The following is an 11302-nucleotide window of genomic DNA, read 5'->3' as shown; positions in this document are numbered from 1 at the left end:
CCTTCATCTCTCTGTGCTGCAAGAGTTCTACTCCCAATGTATACCACCAAGAAGACAGGGGTTCCCTTTCTTGCCAGCTCCCAGCCTGGGCCTATGGTTTCACCCCAGAAGGAGCAGGCTGCTGGCCTTTCTCATCCTCCACCAGCTCCATTTTATAGAAGCTCTAATTTCAGACAAGCAGAGCAGGCCTGGTGTACTGGGTCTCTTTTCCCTGACTCAGCCTCCACTTGTATGGAAAAAGCTCTCCTCCAGGTGCAGGAGGCCTGTAATACTGGAGAAACTGGAACCCTCATACACTCCTGGTGGGATTTTAAAATGGTTTAGCCACTTTTGCCAATATAAATGCTTAGATAGTAGTTCCTCAAGAGGTTAAACAGAGAGTTATCATATGACTCAGTAATTGTACTCCCGAGTAAATATCCAAGAGAAATGAAAACAAATATCCACACAAAACTTGTATGCCAATATTCAGAGCAGCATTATCTACAATAGTCCCAAAGTGGAAACAACCAAAATGTCTATCAACTGATGAATGGATAAATCAAATGTGGTATATTCATGCAGTGAAATATTATTTGGCAATACGAATAGATAATACATGTTAAAACATGGAGGAACATTGAAAATATTATGCTAACTGAAGGAAGGCAGTCACAAAGGTCACATATTTTGTGAATCCATTCATATGAAACATCAAAAATAGGCAAATGTATACAGACAAAGTAGATTAGTGGTTGCTTAGGACTGGCAGAGGTGGGCATGGGAAAAATCAAGGTTAACTGCTAACATGTATGGGATTTCTTTTGTGGGAACCAAAATGTTTGTAAATTAGATTGCAGTAGTGATGGTTGTGAATAGAATAAGAAAACACTGAATTGTATACTTTAAGTGGTAAATTGTATGTATGTGAATTATAATAAATAAAACTTTAAAAGACTGATGAAAGCCTCACTCTTTTCAAACATGTAAAAGAAATGAAAAGAAGAAAGCTGGCTGACGTTTTATATCCCAAACTCCAGCACAGAGAGAGCCTATGATTTTTGGTACAGAATAGCAAATATTAATCAGTGAGTATTTACTGAGTGCCTATTGAGTGTCCATTTTTGTCTAAGCCCTGGAGAGGACACAGGGAAATCTAGATGAAAACCTAAAATCTCATCCAGTTATATGTTTTATCTATGTGATTGCAAATATCCAGATGGTTAAAGCTACTTTTGCAAATATAAATGCTTAGATAAAATCATTCTCTCTTTAAGTCTCTCCCTCCATTCTGTTCTCTGTCTGTCAACATTTCACACTGACATCCAATTAACCGTGCTGCAAAATCCCACTTGGTAAGCAAGAACGTTGACTTCATTATGTTTTCATTACATTTCCAATAGTTTCTTCTGCAATGGAAATTAAGTTTATAGTATGATCAAAGACGTTAACGCACCACCTGTCCTATGTCATAATACTTACCCTTTTCAGTGGAATAAAGGCTATAGTGGGAATTCTTTTAAACAACCAAGGGTAGATATGCATATTATATTGCAGATTTTGAGACACTTTTCCCGCATATTTAGCTTTTTGCCTCCTCTTTCTTTCTTTGCTTCTATTTAGGTATTTAATCTGTTGATTTTTTCCATCACAAAAAATATTATTTAAACCAATACTGTAGAGAAAACATTATTAAAAGTTACTTATAAAATATTGTAAAACTACTTCAGAATGTATAAAAATCGTGAACATTTCTTAAACCCCGCCAAAGTAGGCTGGATGTTTCAAATACTTGGAAAATGTTACACAACGAATTTGGTAAACTTATTGAAACCTAGGTTAGTTATTTTCATATGTATTTCAAGATCAATTATGCCTTAAGCAGGATTCTCACTTACTATTATAGTTAGTTCTTTCCTGTAAGAAATGGTTTTGAATGCAAAGGATTTCTGGGTCTGGTATATTAAGGAGAAAATAATGGTCACTGTGGATAAACTAGGTGGGGACAATATTTCCTAGGGTTATGGTAATCATTAGATGAGTTAATGCTTGTGAATTCCTTAGCACAGTGCCTGGAACATAGTTACTGCTCAATGAATGTTGGTTAGCCTTTACACTCTTTATATTATATATTAATTAATTGTTTATATTGTATTTAGCAAATATTCCTAATATTTATAAATAGTTGATGAAGTTGGGCTTCCCAGAGTTGCAAACCCTCCTGGAGTTGGCAGATGTCTTGCTTTTGTTCCACCACTCTCCCTCCTTGCACCTATTACCAGATACACTGATGGATCACAGCACTTTAAGTATGTATCTTAAAATCAAGATGTTGTATCAATATCTTTCTCAGTGCTGCTAGTAGTAGCACTAATGATGGATTTAATTTGACACATGAGATGAAAATTAGACACTGTCGAGCCATGTGGCAGTCTGGGGTTGCAGGGGATTTGAGGATGGAAGAACTTGCATGGTGCCTGTAACTTTTTCTTATCTGAAACTATTTCCACAGTTTTAGGAAACTTTCTGCTTAAAAAATATTCTCACAATGACCCCTGTGGACCACTTCCTTCTCCTTTTTACCTTTGACCTAAGAGATCCAGAACCAAATTCACTCATGGTTGAACTGAGAACCTTAAGGATGGAAAAAAATAAAATAGACTAGGGCATCTTTAAATTATTTTGATAACTTGTTAAACCTCATTTGTTTTCATGTCTGGAAGAAGACACGACTCTTCTCATTGTTTACTGAGGGTGCAATTACTATAAAATGGATCTAACCTCAAAGTGTTATGGCAGATATGGGGTTTCCAATTCTATATCCCGGCCTAAAAAGTTCTGATATTTGGCAAACAAGACAAAACAAAGAAACTCTGAAATAAAGAGGTAGCATCCAAAATGCTAACTGGTAGTGGCTCTCCCAAATCCATCTACAATAAAATTAAAATATACCCACATCCTTAAAAAAATCTAAAGTATTCAGGTATCTCTAATTCAGGCCTGACTAAGTAGATAGTAGATTTTGGGGCATAAGGTTTCATAGGTCATAAGATGATAAGGAATATCAAAAGCCTCATATTCAGTAGGATATTTTCCTTATTATTATTACCTGTATAAACCAATGTTAACTTTCCTAAAGTTTATAAATGAAAGTAAAAAAAGAAACATCTGAGGGAATGTTACTCGTGTGAACGTGTGTGTGTGTGTGTGTGTGTGTGTGTGTGTGTGTGTGTGTGAGAGAGAGAGAGGGAGGGGCGGGGGGAGAGAAATACAATCATAGCATCCAAAAATAAAGATATTGCTTAAAATGGTATATGTTGATAATTCCCACCTCTTCCTCTGTCCATTCTTTCTCATCATCTTACCTTTGCTTACTATAAATAACTATTTGTAATATTTTCTTGGATTTCTCTTCAAGATTATTTATTCTTATACAAGCAAACATCAAATATTTCCCACTGATTTTACATAAATGGTCACTTATGTAATTTTCTGGACATTATTTTTCACAAAACAAAACACCCTGGAAATCTCTTTTCTTTTTCCTATACAGTAATTTAAAATATCCTAATTCTTAATTTTGAAAAAACTGCATAACAGTTCATGATGTGGATGTACATGATGTACATACTGTAACCAAATTTCTAATGATGGACATTAATCCAAAAAGTACAGAACTAGATATTGGAGTACTAGACACTCTATCAAAAATGAATTCCAACAGATTTCTGGTTTCAACTGTGACGTATAAAAAGCTTAAAAATCACTTCCATCCTTAAAACAAGAAAAAGCTGAACAAACTGAAAATCAATGGATCTTTAAGGGAATTGATATCATAGGGCAAACTCCCACCCAGAAATCTGGAAAGATAGGCAAATACAGAGAAACAGAGCCAAGATAAGTTTACTTGAAGCAAAAGCTTCTGGAGACATAAACTGGTAGAAACATATGGTAATTTTCACTAATTGCTGGGGGCTGACTATAGACTGGCTTGAAAGTGAGAAACTCCTAAGGCCCAGTCTTAGAGGAAACCCCACACTTTTCTGAGTTTTAACTCAAAGAACTCTAACAGGTTCTCACAGTGAAGAGTCAAGGAAACTCCACCTGCATTTCTGACAGGGTAAGAAAAAAGTGAGCATTTGCAATATGCCCAGAGAGATATCAAAAACAAAGGACTCCCTCCAAGAGAAAAGACTTTACCATAAGAGACTTTACCCAACCTAAGAGAAGGGCAGTTACCCAAATCCAGCCCCCTCTGTCCTTTCTTTCTCATCTAAGGTGGTGAAGGGTAAAGCTAAGAAACATTTGTGAAAGATGTAGGCCCACTAAAAGATAAAGATTGAATTACAAAATTAGATTATGCTTCCCCTCCCCCAACCTCACCACCGTATCATCAGGGCTCCAGTATAATAGCAGTGGATTACAGATGAAGGAGCTGCAAGAAACAGACTCTACTTAAGAGACTGCTCTTATGAAAACCCAAAGATAACGGGAGACAAAGACAAAGACGCTAGAGGAAGCCTCTATCGTCCACATGACAGAAAATATCAAACAGAGCCAAACTTCTAGCCAGATTAACATAAATCTTAACACTGATTGTCTATTTATCTCAGTTCCTATTACCCAATGCATTATATCTTGCTTTTTTTTTTAATAAATAAAACCCAAACAGAATAAAAACCAAAAAAAAAAACAAACACCTGCACTAAGGCATATCCTACTCAAAATACAGAAAACCAAAGACAAAGAGAAAATCTTGAATGTAGCCAGAGGAATAAAACACCCTACCTATAGAGGAACAAAGAAAAGAGTTATAGTGGAGTTCTCATCAGAAACCATGCAAGCAAGAAGAAATTGGAGTGAAATACTTAAAGTGTGGAAAGATAAAACAAAACCCACTACACTCAAATTCTACAGTGAAATCAACCTTCAAAAGTGAAAGAGAAATAAAGACTTTCTCAGACAAACAAAAATTGAGGAAATTCATCATCAACACACATCATCTGTAAACGTGTTAAAAGAAATTCTTCAAGAAGAAGGAAAAGGATATAGAAACTTATATCTACATAAAAGAAGGAAGTGCACCAGAGAAGGAATAAATGAAGGTAAAAATAAAATCTTTTATTTTTCTGATTTTTAATCGATCTAAGAGACTTTTCAAGGTAATTATTTTTTACAGAGTAATAACAGCAAAGTGTATTGTGTGATTTTAGTATATGAATAAGGGAAATAAATGACAGCAATATTATAAGGGGAAGAAGGGAGGAATTGGGAATAATACTCTTTTACAAATACCTGGATATCTGTGAAATAATACAATGTTACTTGAAAGTGTCCTCAGATTCATTTAAAATATATTGCAAACCCTTAGGACACCACTAAAAATTTTTGTTAAGAAGTGTAATTGCTATGCTAAGAGAGGAGAGAAAATGGAATCATACACAATGCTCAACCAAAATCAGAGAAGGCAGTAAAAGACAAGAAAATATAAAAATAAACCAAGAGCAATTGCACTGATTAGACAATAGTCACAAACATAGTAGATGTTAATCCAGGTATACAAATAATCACTTTAAATGTGAAGGATCCAAATATACCAATTAAAAGATGGGGTTTGTCAGATTGAAAAAAAATTAAAAGACACATTTAGGTCAAAATTAAAAGGATGGAGAAAGATATATCATGCTAATAAAAATCAAAAGAAATTGAAGGAAGCTGTATTAATTCCAGATGGGGCACATTTCAGAACAAGGAAAATTATCAGAAATAAAGAGGGGTATTACATAATAATAAAGGGCTCAATTCTCCAAGAAGACATAACAATCCTTAACACGCATACGCCTAATAACAGAAACCTGAAATACAAGAGACAAAAACTGATGGAACTGCAAGGAGAAGTAGACAAATCTGCTACTATGGTTGGATAGTTTCACACCCTTATTTCAGTAGTTGATAGATTCAGCAGGTATCAAACATGACAGGACACACTTGACCCAGAAATCACTGTCAATCAACTTGATATAATAGATATTTATAGAGTACTCAATCCCCAAACAATAGAATATACATTCCTCTCAAGCTCACATGGAATATCCTACAAGACAAACCACATTCTAAGTCAAGAAAAAAATATCTTAACAAATTTAAAAACAGAAATCATACAAAGTATTTTTTTCAAGCCATAATGGAATTAAACTAGAAATCAAAACCAGAAAGATAGTGAGAAAAAACCCCAACATTTTGAGATTAAACAACATACTTCTAAATAACATGTGAGTCAAAGAAGAAGTCCCAAGAGAATTTTTTTAATTGAATTAAATGAAAATGGAGATAGAACTCATCAAAAGTTGTAGAATGCAGCAAAAACAGTTATTAGAAGGAAATTTATAGCATTACATTTATTGGAAAAGATGAAATATCTAAAACCAACAACTTAAGCTCCTATCTTAGAACATGAAAGAAAAAGAGAAAATTAAGCCTGCAGCAAACAGAGAAACTGTACAAATTGGAGAAGAAATAAATAAAATTGAAAATAGGAATACTGTACAGAAAGTCAATAAAATCAAAATCAAGTTCTTTGAAAAGATAAATAAAATTAATAATACTCTATCCATACTAGCCAAGAAAAAAAGTAATGTTACTAAAATAAAAGAATCAAGGCAAAGATTTCACACCTTTCTCAAAAGTTAACTAGAAATACGTCATCAACTTAATTAAAAAAATATATACAACTTTTAGAAAATAACACAGGAGAATATCTAGGTAACCTTCAGTTCGGTGATTCATTTTCAGGTACAACATAAAACATAAAATTCATGAAAGAAAAAATGATAAGTTGGACTTTGTTAAAATTAAAACCTTCCGCTATGCAAAAGCACTGTTAAAAGAATGAAAGGACAAGGCACAGACTGGGAGAAAATATTTGCTACTATTTAGTTGATAAAGAATTTGGTATCCAATATATACAAAGAATTTTAAAATCTTAATAATAAGGAAAAAAATAACCCAACTTAAAAAAAAAAGTGTAAGATCTGACTAGACACTTCAGTAAAGAAGATATACAGATGGTACACAAGCTTATGAAAAGATGCTTAGCATCAGTTGTTATTAGAGTGCTGCAAACTGAGACAAAATGAGATACCACTACATACCTATTAGGATGGCTAAAATCTAAAACCTGTCAATACCAAATGGTGACAAGAATGTAGAGCAGCAAGAACTTTCATTCATTGCTAGTGGAAATACACAATGGTACAGCCACTTTGGAAGACAATTTGCTAGTTTCTTACAAAACCAGATGTAATCCTATCATATGATCCAGCTATTGTAATCTTAGGTATTTATCCAACTTACTTGAAAAGTTATATATACAGAAAAACCTGATCACAAATTTTTATAGGAGACTTAATAATCATAATTGCTTAAATTGAAACAACCAAGATGTCCTTCAGCAGGTGAATGCATCAACACTATGGTATATCCATGCAATGGAACATTTTTCTGATCAAAATCAATGATATATCAAGTCATGAAAAGATCTAGAAGAACCTAAAATGAATATTGGTAAGTTAAAGAAGATAGTCTGAAAAGGCTGTACACTACATGATTCCAAATATTTGACATTCTGGAAAAGGAAAAACTATAGAGGCAATGAAAAATATCAGTGCTGCCCAGAGGTTGGCAGGGGTGGGGGGAGCAGTTGAAGCATGAAAATATTTTAAGGCAGTGATACTGTCATGGTGGACACATGTGATAGTTGTCAAAATCCATGGAACTCTACACTGGATAGAAACAAGCCAGGACTAAACTGCGGGAACCCAATATTGACCCCTTCTGATGATTCTGATCCCCAAACTACAACTTAAGAAAGTTCAATAGAAAGATAGCTTAAATGAGAAGGTTACAAACTATAGAGGGCGCATAGCAAGGATGAATTCTAAGCAGTCCTTATCCTTGTTAAATTTTATATCACAGTGATTTGATGCCACTATTTCAGTTATTTGAATGATATCATTCTACAGAGGAAAAAATAAGCATTTTCTCCTCTTTATAAGACATGGTTTTATTATTTCCATAAGCATGTATTGCTATGTCTAATTACTGCCAGAAGGAGGACTGTAGATCACTGATTACAAAACTAGTCATGCTTTTTTGGCAACCATTCCCCAAATGTTGGCTGCTTTAGGCTAATAATCTTTATATTTATAGAGCAAACAGAAGAATAAAAAAGCACAGTAGGCTGGGACAAAGAGACATATGCACTTGACTGACCCTTGAGGATGTAACTCTAACACAGTATAACAAATGGGTCTCATAATAGTAATCATAGAACGTGCAATTAAAAATCGGAAGGCAGCTAAGGAAATATATAACCCAAGCACTGACAAATAACAATCAACATATCCCCAACACAAGAGCTGTGTTAAACAGAATTTTGAGGCCCTGTCCCAGAGGGAAGGAGCTTTGTAGTGGATCAGATATTTCTATTGGAGGCTCTGCGGGGGGAGCAGCAGTGCCATGGGTTTCCATCATGCCCTGCTTGATATCACCTAATATCTCATTTCACTAATTAGGAAACTGTACAGATTGACTATGTTTCTTCCCTAAATTCAGAGAGCTAGTAGAATCCCCTTTCTACAGAATCTCGTGGTGGTTATTTTAGATTCAGCTGACAAATACTGAGGGCCAAATTCTCTGATGCTTTTCAATACATTGTCTCACATCCAAGATCAGGGTCAGCTTCGACTTAAAAGAACTCAGGCTAGGTAAAAGCTGAGCACAAGTCCTAAATCCCCTAGTGGTCCAGAATATCCTTTGTTTCTCTAAATAGTAGAGGGCCTTAACCCCCATTCATCGGCCCTTTACAAAGCAGATACATTGGCTCAGGAGTGAGGTCTAAGGAAAAGGAGGGAGGTAACATTCACTTAACAACTACATGTTCTGGTGGTAGGTCAGGAAGTTTCATAAATTTCTCACAAAACACTTAGAGAATAGTGACATTATTCACTTTGGGAGATTAAAAAAATCTGAGGCTCATACGTTTAAATAATTTGCATAAAGTCTTACAGACAGAAAATGCCAAAATTAGATTTGGACTCAGGTGAGTTAAATTTAGATTGTGCTCTTTTTCCTTCATCCTAGTGCCACCTTGGCAAAGGGCAGAGAAACTTTACTGATCGCACACAAGTAGAAGGTAAGGAGGTAAAAGTTGTATACTTGCTGCTTTCAACACAGTGCATATTAATAAAGAGGAGCAATTATGGGGGAAGTGACAGAAAAAAAGATGAATGAAAAAAGGGGAAAGCTGTAAAGAATCTTACACTTTAATAGTTCTATAAAACTAATATATATAAATATATGAAAACATTATTCTTATTCTTAAGAGATACCAGCTCAGAAATAGCAAAGAAAGACCTCATACTGTCTGTCATAATTTAGGATGAATCAGTGGCATTAATATTGACTTTTCAAAAAAAAAAAAAAAAAAAGGACATTTAATTGATCTTTAGTCTTAAATCTCTGGACAATGCAAAGAGTTCTGAAATATCAAGCTTTGAAGATATACATTTTTGATATGGTACCATCACTGAATAATAGTAGTAGAAATGGAATAAATGGCATTTATAATTTCTTATTTTATTACTAAGATGTAAAATAGGTATAACTCAAATACATGTCAATTAGTTACACAGGAAATAAAGGGAGATATCTCTGTGGCTACTTATTTACATGGTGTGAAAACATTGTCTAAAGACAAGAATAAAGATTTTGAGAAATATCTCGTTTCATTTCACAACTTTGGAACAGATAATTACACCACAGATCTGGGTTAAACAGACCTATACACCAAGGTCCTTGCTTAATTACTAGACATGTGTCTCTCAGAAAAGCTTTATATCTGCCAACTTACCACCTTGGCAGCACGTTAAGTAAAGCAAGAACTTCACATAACCCATTTAGGCACATTTTTCTCTTGATATTTTCTTTGGATTTTTCTTTTTTGGTCTATTTTTTAACCCTTCTGAATCTACTTTATCCTTTTCTATACAGTTGATGGATTTTTAGATTTCTCTTTTCAAGCATTCCATTCTTAACTAAGATTTCTTCCAGAAAGCACTTGGTTGGAATTCTCTTTAATTCTTAGTTTCGATAATGTAAAATGGGATAAAATATTTCCTCCTTAAGGTAAATAAGTATTTAATTGAAAAACAATGATGCCTCTGGCACATAGTAAGTACCCAAATGGCTCACCAGTATGAGATTCTAGAAGGAAGAGATCATATTTTATTTATCTTTTAGCTCAGTGTTTGTCCTGTAGAACTTGCTAACTGAAGGTTTGTTGAACGGATAGGGACACACAGATTGAAACATTAAAACAAACAAAACATAAACGAATGTCTTTCCCTCCTGGACTTTATAGAAAATAAGGTGGGAAAGATATATGCAACAAAATAACTTCAATACAGAGACATAAACAACATAATCGAAGTATGTGTTGAAGTGCCATAAAATCCCAGACATATAAAGGATTATAATAAATCACATCTGCAATATTGCTTTACTAGGAATCTCCCATGCAGCAACACATGCGGAATGGTGAGAGGGTCCTTCAGGGATCTGTACATGCTCATGAAGCCTTGATATTCTTACAAGGACCAAGCTCTCAGTAGGGTGTGGTTCTGTGTGTATTTGTGTAGAGCGGAGGGGGTGTGGGAATTCCACCCAGGCTCTCCTCTGGCCATTGTGCTCCCCATATTTCCCCCTGATCCCTCAAATTAACTGCATTGAGAAGGCCATGTGCATCAATCATATTCTTCCAACAATGAAATTAGGTAAGTTGGTACGGAAGCAGAGGTAAGGAAGAATTAATTGCTCTCTTTGGATGGTCTTTCTCTAGCCACAGGCAGACAAGTCTGCTAAAACTGGAAGAATCTCTATTCATTATAAACATCCTCCATGAATTTCTCAACTCTCTTTTTAGAGGAGACACAAGGAATCTTCCTTAAAATATGGAATAACACATCCCCTTCCTTAGGGCTAGAGTGTAAAATCTTCCAGTGTCAGGGGAAGAAGGAACTTTAATAATCTTCTCCTCTTGTGCTTTTTTATATTATACATTTCCCTTTCTGGAATAATTGTCATGAGGTGGTAAAACTTGGGACTTGGTAAAACATTGGCTTCTAAGTGCTTGGCTTCTATGTGCTTGAGTTCTGGAAAATACCAAAAGAAGGGCATGGCCCAGGGAAAACAGATAAAGGGTATGAAAAGGTTAAATATGATTGCTGGCTTTGAATAAGGAAGGTTAGAAGAGATAGAGATTCAG

General features: G+C 34.8%; 1 pseudogene; it reads left to right on the top strand.

Moving 5' to 3' along the window:
* Nucleotides 1–3758, top strand: part of LOC103071016 (voltage-dependent anion-selective channel protein 3-like) — a 79996-nt pseudogene extending 76238 nt beyond the window's left edge.
* The last annotated feature ends 7544 nt before the right edge of the window (nt 3759–11302 follow it).

This window comes from Lipotes vexillifer, unplaced genomic scaffold (genome assembly GCF_000442215.2).
Source record: "Lipotes vexillifer unplaced genomic scaffold, Lipotes_vexillifer_v1.1 scaffold644, whole genome shotgun sequence".
Classification (NCBI taxonomy): Eukaryota; Metazoa; Chordata; class Mammalia; order Artiodactyla; family Lipotidae; genus Lipotes; species Lipotes vexillifer.
Note: the sequence above shows the minus strand (reverse complement) of the source record. Positions and strands in the feature narration are given on the sequence as shown.